This window comes from Columba livia, chromosome 2 (genome assembly GCF_036013475.1).
Source record: "Columba livia isolate bColLiv1 breed racing homer chromosome 2, bColLiv1.pat.W.v2, whole genome shotgun sequence".
In the NCBI taxonomy this organism is placed as follows: Eukaryota; Metazoa; Chordata; class Aves; order Columbiformes; family Columbidae; genus Columba; species Columba livia.
The window spans coordinates 115,197,940-115,203,973 of NC_088603.1; positions in this window are offsets into that span (position 1 = coordinate 115,197,940).

Here is a 6,034-nt window from a genome sequence, read left to right on the forward strand (position 1 = left end):
GGAACTTTGAGGAATGTGAAGTCAGAAATTTGAATATGGGAATTTTCTCCTGGGTGCCATCAAATTCCTGTTCTGTTTCATTTGATTGAATGGGATCTGCATCAGGGACTTTCTATTTCCCTACCTAATCAGGTGAAAACGCAGTGAAAGATGTGACTAATCATCTGTAGGGAACACTTACTGGGCAACAGGAGCACACATTTGCCTTGTTATAAACTGAGTCAGCCCGGGATTCATCACCCATCCTGAGGCCCTGCTCCAAAATAAACTGTGATGGATTATATATGCCATTATGAGAAACATCTGAGAACATGTCTCTGTGGGCTACATTTATCAGCACAAATACAAATATCCTTTGCTATCCTATGGGACCAGAAATTAAATGAACCCAACTCAATCAGTCATAGAATGGTTGTTGCAGATGGTGGAAAGAACAGGAGGAAAGGATCTACCACCCACTGTGAAGCAATGTAGGAGGAGAAAAGAGAGGAAAGAAGTCCAATGGATGCAAATAATAGGCTTAATTGATGGGAAGGAGGTCTGACTGTGACTTAGCTCAATAAGAGAAAAGCTTTTGATTGACTGGAAGATTAAGTGATGTGCAGAAGTTCTTAAGCAACAGCTTTCCACACAAAGACCAGGTTTTGTTTTCTCCTGTTCTTTGTGCTGAGGATACAGGTGACTTCTCTTGTCAGCATGTGAAATAACACCACAACACAGCACACACTGTGACTGAACAAAACTTTCAAGACGTAGACCCAACAGTAAATAGCTACTTTTTTACCTTGTACTCAAAATAAGTGTCATCTTTGCCATCAGCAACAGCTTATGATGTGGCACCTGTGACCAATTTCCACAAAAGAAGACTGTACAGTCATCTCTTTTTGTTTTAAGTCTCTGCAATAGGAATAGGAGATGTAATGACTTGTAGAATCCCAGCAGTGAGTTTATGAATGATGCATGAAACTAAATCTCTCTCTGCCTGGCAAATAAAAGGAATAACATACAGGGTTGTGAGATCACTGCTGGTCTGGGCTGCTTGATGTAATATTCAGCTCAGACCCAGCCAGGAAAGTCCACCAAACACACTAGTTTCAAAGTAAATGCATAAAAACACAATGAGGAAAAAATCCAAAGAAGTAATGATATTAAGTTGTTTGGCATAGTGGTTTTTTCCCTCTTCCTTCCTCTCTCTTGCTAACAAACCCTTTCCCAAAGCAGCTGTCTTCACAGATTGGGTAAGAGTAAAAAGTGTTTTCATCACTCCTTAGATACATTCTTTAGCAAAATATCTTAGTGAAATATGCCTACTACATTTCCAAGGCAGGTCTTTCACTTAAAAACAATGACCTGTGACCTTTTTAATAATGAAATCTCTTCCCATATTGCTCATACTAGTAGAGGGATCTAAGAAACACTGGAAGTTATTTCTGCAGTGTAAAAAGAAACCTATACTTTCCCCTATCCAATCTGCTTTTTCAGATGAAAGACCAAGAAGCAGCGGCTATATAAGGACTCCATTAATATGTGCATATTTCTAAAAGGTGGTGTTTTATTTCTTAAATGACGACCAAATATGATCCAAAGCCTAGTTAAGTTAAAAGTTCAAAAAGTGTTTTTCAACTTCAATATATTCTGCACCAAGTTTTGTTTGTTTTGTTTTCCACTACTTTATACAACACTTGGAGTTCTACATTCTAAGTCACATAAAATTTATCTACAAAATATAACAGAAGAGGTGGAAACTATGCTAGAAAATAATTTATTTTCTGTTGTATGTTTCAGCATAGGCAATTATAATAGTTACCAAAACTTGTTATTGGTTAACAGGCATTTGTAATAACTTTTAACTGAATTGCTCATACCAGTGTGAGAATCAATACATCTGGCAGTCCCAGCAAAGATGACAAATGAGCAGGCACAATAAGTCATCTCCCTACTCTCATGAAAAAGCCAAACACAGAAATGTATTTTCTTGATGTTGATGTACCATCAAATATTTCCCATTGCTATGATTTGAAAAAAACTTTTGTTCCCTTTTTCCTACATCTCCACAGTGACTATCTTCAAAACCTGAGTGCTAAGACTGGTTACCTTCTCCAGCATTTTGTTAAGATGTAGGGCTGCAAAAAAAAAATTATCTTTTATTAGATTTACAAAACAACAAGAGGAAAAAAAAATCAAGTACAGACTCTGGAGTTCTTTTACGAGGTCTGGTAAGAAGCATCACATCAAAAACAAAGCTAAAAGCAAGTTAGATACATTTGCTCGTAGTTTAATCTAATTTTGTTAATTGATTAGATCACTTCAGAAGAAAGCACAGACAGGGAAGTGACACACATTAGCAGGGAGAGAACTGACAGATCTTATGGAACAGATGCAAAAAAGAAACCATTCAAGTCCATGAAAATAGGGTCGGATGTCAAATTGTAATGGCACATAATGTAATATCTTCATTATTCCCCTTTTTAGAATCCAGAGGAGTTACAAATTTTAATTCTAGACTTATTATTTGAAAGGATTTATAAGTGTCCGCTGAGATTTGCTACTGAGAAGTCAGAGGGGCTTTGTGAAAAATACTAGAGCTGAAGATTTCTATCCTTTATTGATTATCTGTTGAAGTTCTTGTTTCTGCACACTGATTATTCAGTATCACAATGACAGCACTGGCTACACTGGATATCAGTTTTCAAGCAGAGTGTGTGCAAATTAAAAGTATTTTGTTGGTTCTATTTATGGAGACATTCTAGATGTATACATTACATCATCCTGGAAGATTTCATGAGTTTGGTAAGGATGGTGTTGTTTAAAAAGCAGAAATGAAGATTCTGTAACGTGGTATTTTCATGAAGGTGTTAATGCATAATGTCTTTCAGTCCTTGGAGATGCAACAAGTACAGAGACTGCAACTGATTTTGCAGAAACTGAGGGACTACTGTTCAAGCTATACTTGTGGACAATCAGGACTATCAGTCTTTTAAGGATAGTCTTATGTATTTAAGAAGTGAGACTAAGGAACTCAGGATAGCAACTCAGATCTATGGGTCAGTTATATCTGTCTGGAATGTTTATACAGAGAAAAAGTGGAAAAAGCCTGTGTTATCTCAGAAGATGAGAAGAACTTCAAAGCCAACCTTGAAGGGTTGGCCCTTCAAGAGAACTTAAATGGGGGGGGTGAGGAGTGAACTGTTACCCTTAGATCTGTCAGCAAAAATTCTAGTGTTGTTGTTTAGGAAGCACAACCAAGCCTGACCACTATCTGCAGTCCATTCTGTCCTACCCTACTCAGTAGCTTCCACAGTTGTTGTGTCAGCTGCCAGACTGTTCATCCTTGCCTGCTCTCTTTGCATCTGCTTATGGACCTGTGGTCTATGAATCAGTCTCATCCCTTTTTGAACCTATTTAAAATATCTGCCTCTAAAACCTCTGTGGCAACAAATTCCAGGTCATTATCGTTGTATAAAAAGTAGTTTCTTTTTTCTATCTTAAGCCCATCTCCTACAAACATTCCATGAGTGCTCCTGAGTTTAAATATCACAAGTTTGGTGAGCAACAGTCCTGCATTCATCTTATCCACAGCTTTAGTAATTTTGTAAATCTTCATTTATCCATTCGTTATCCCCCTGTCCACTTTCTGCTATATGGCACTGAATACAATGAGTGTATCTAACAGAGGTCAGGTAGAGCTGTCGCTGGAAATAAATTATATTGGCAGATAAAAACGATACATTCCTTGTTTTTGTAAGTCATTGCAAAACTATATTTGAAGAGCAGCCCTTCAGTGGGGGCTGGATACGTATTTGGTTTTTTTGAAGTTTTTCCAGGGAATAGCTGCCCATTCCTTTGTCTGTGGAATGCCTATCATATTTGAAGCACTGACAGTTTTAATTCAGAGGTGTAAGTGTGGACCAAAAGGCAATCTGAAGGTAGGAAACCTTGGGGCAGCTTCTGTATCATAAAGTTCATGGAACACTCTTCCAGGTCTGCTGCTACTTGCATGGAGAAGTAAGAAAAAAACAAAGCTAAATAGCACAAAAGTCCAGGGGCCAAAACCAGTCCTGAGGTATTCAACGTATTCCCCCAGAGTGAAGTGAGCTGCTACCTTCAGCAACCCAGGACTTAACACATCTGACACAAGATGGCAAACTAGCCAGCTGTTTCCAACTAGTGTTGTTACTGACCAGGAGAGAAGAAAGGAGAAGGTAGTGTATAGGAGTACCCGCTCAGATTAAGACAAAAATGGCAAGAACAATTAACCTCTGACATACAATATAACAATATGGTCATCACCAGCTTAATTGACTATGGTGGCTGCATCAGGAATATGCCCTTACAGATGCTTGAGTCTTGCAAGGTTCATTTGCGAAATGCCATGTATTAGCATTATATGGGAGTAATTTGCATTTCAGTTCCCCAATCATTTTCAGACAGGTGAATGTTAATGAAGCTCCCCAGGTAACCAAATATTAATACTTAGAATGAAAAGAAAAAAAAAAAAAAAGTCTCAACCACATTTAAGTGCAAGGTATCTAAAAGTTCAAAGGAGGATACAATTCTCATCAGATCTCAGAAAAACTTCCTCATGGGACATGCCAATGACTGGCACAGGCCAGCACACAGTTTGCTATCTTAAAGCCTGGAGACCCAAGTACTCTTTCTAGATCCATCAGTTGTTTTATCTTCTTGGGCAGAGTGTTTTGCCATTTATCCTGAAGACAGAGAGGAAAGCTGTACACAGCCAGCCTGTGATTCTGCACCTCAGCACACACAAGCTCCACAAAGCACCTTGCTGACAGACACAGAACATAATTCAGCAAACAGGGAGGAATGGATGGTTTGGTGCAAGTACATAGCAGCTGGCAGAAAATGGGTAACATGTGATTAGGTCTAACTGCAGATTCCTCATCCCTAAAATGAAGCCATTGGCACCTCACTCCATTGTGATACAGTTTTAGATCATGGAAGTAAAAGCATGACAAAATGTTTGGGATCACTTGAATTCTCCACATTAATAGAGTGACATGCCATCTGCTTCTCTGCTCATGCTTATGGGCTGGCTGTTGCTCCATACTTAAGCACCCATTCACATGAGAGGAATGTTTGTGTGGCAGGCAGCTAGGACTCTATTGTATAGGGCTTAACAAACATTGCAGTGTGTTTTCCCAGGCATTTTTAAATCTGTCTCCAAACACATCAGCTTGCCTGTGCGATTTGGTTTTGTTTTCTTTTTCTCAAAGAAAATAAATCTCACATCTTAATGAGACACTAATTTAGTAGTTTCCAAATGCCGAGATACATGCACATATAATAATTTTATAGATATTTATATACATGTATACACATGTATAAAAGCGCAATGACAGAGAGATGGGATGAATGGAATTGGAATTAAATCCTTCTGTAACTCTGACACCAGAGAGAGACATGTGGGGCAACTAAATGGTATTTTTGCAGACAAAACTGCCTTGGGAAGTTTCTCTGTGCTGCCCTGACCCAGCTGCTGCCCCTCCACAGCAGTTTGCTGTCTCCTCGATGGAGGCAATGCAGTTGTTAGTGGAACACTGTATCTCAGACCATTGATACGATCGAGGGCAAAAAAGAAAACCTCCAGAAAAAAAAAAAAAAAAGGCTATTGTCCATGTTTTTGTTTGTTTCTTTGCTTTTTAACACAGATCTCCCTAATCTGGTCCATGAAATGACACCACAAGCAGTTGTGCTGGCACAGCTAAATGAGTGTGGGAGCAGGCATTGAGGGCTGAAGGGCACCAGAAGAAGGGCAGATCATTTCACCACCAAGGAAAACATACCATGTAACTAATCCTAACAGCTTTCTACAACAATGGACCAGAACTTCAAGTCGTCTAAACTATTTACTGCAGTTGATTCATGTATTTCTCTCTCTAAATATTCTAGGTGTGGGTGTATTTTTAAAAAAATGCTTATCTTTTTTTTTTTTCACTAAGGCATACTGACAAGAGACTATTCATTCCTTCCAAAATAGAGTGTCAGACAATGAAATGAGGCTTTAAGCTAA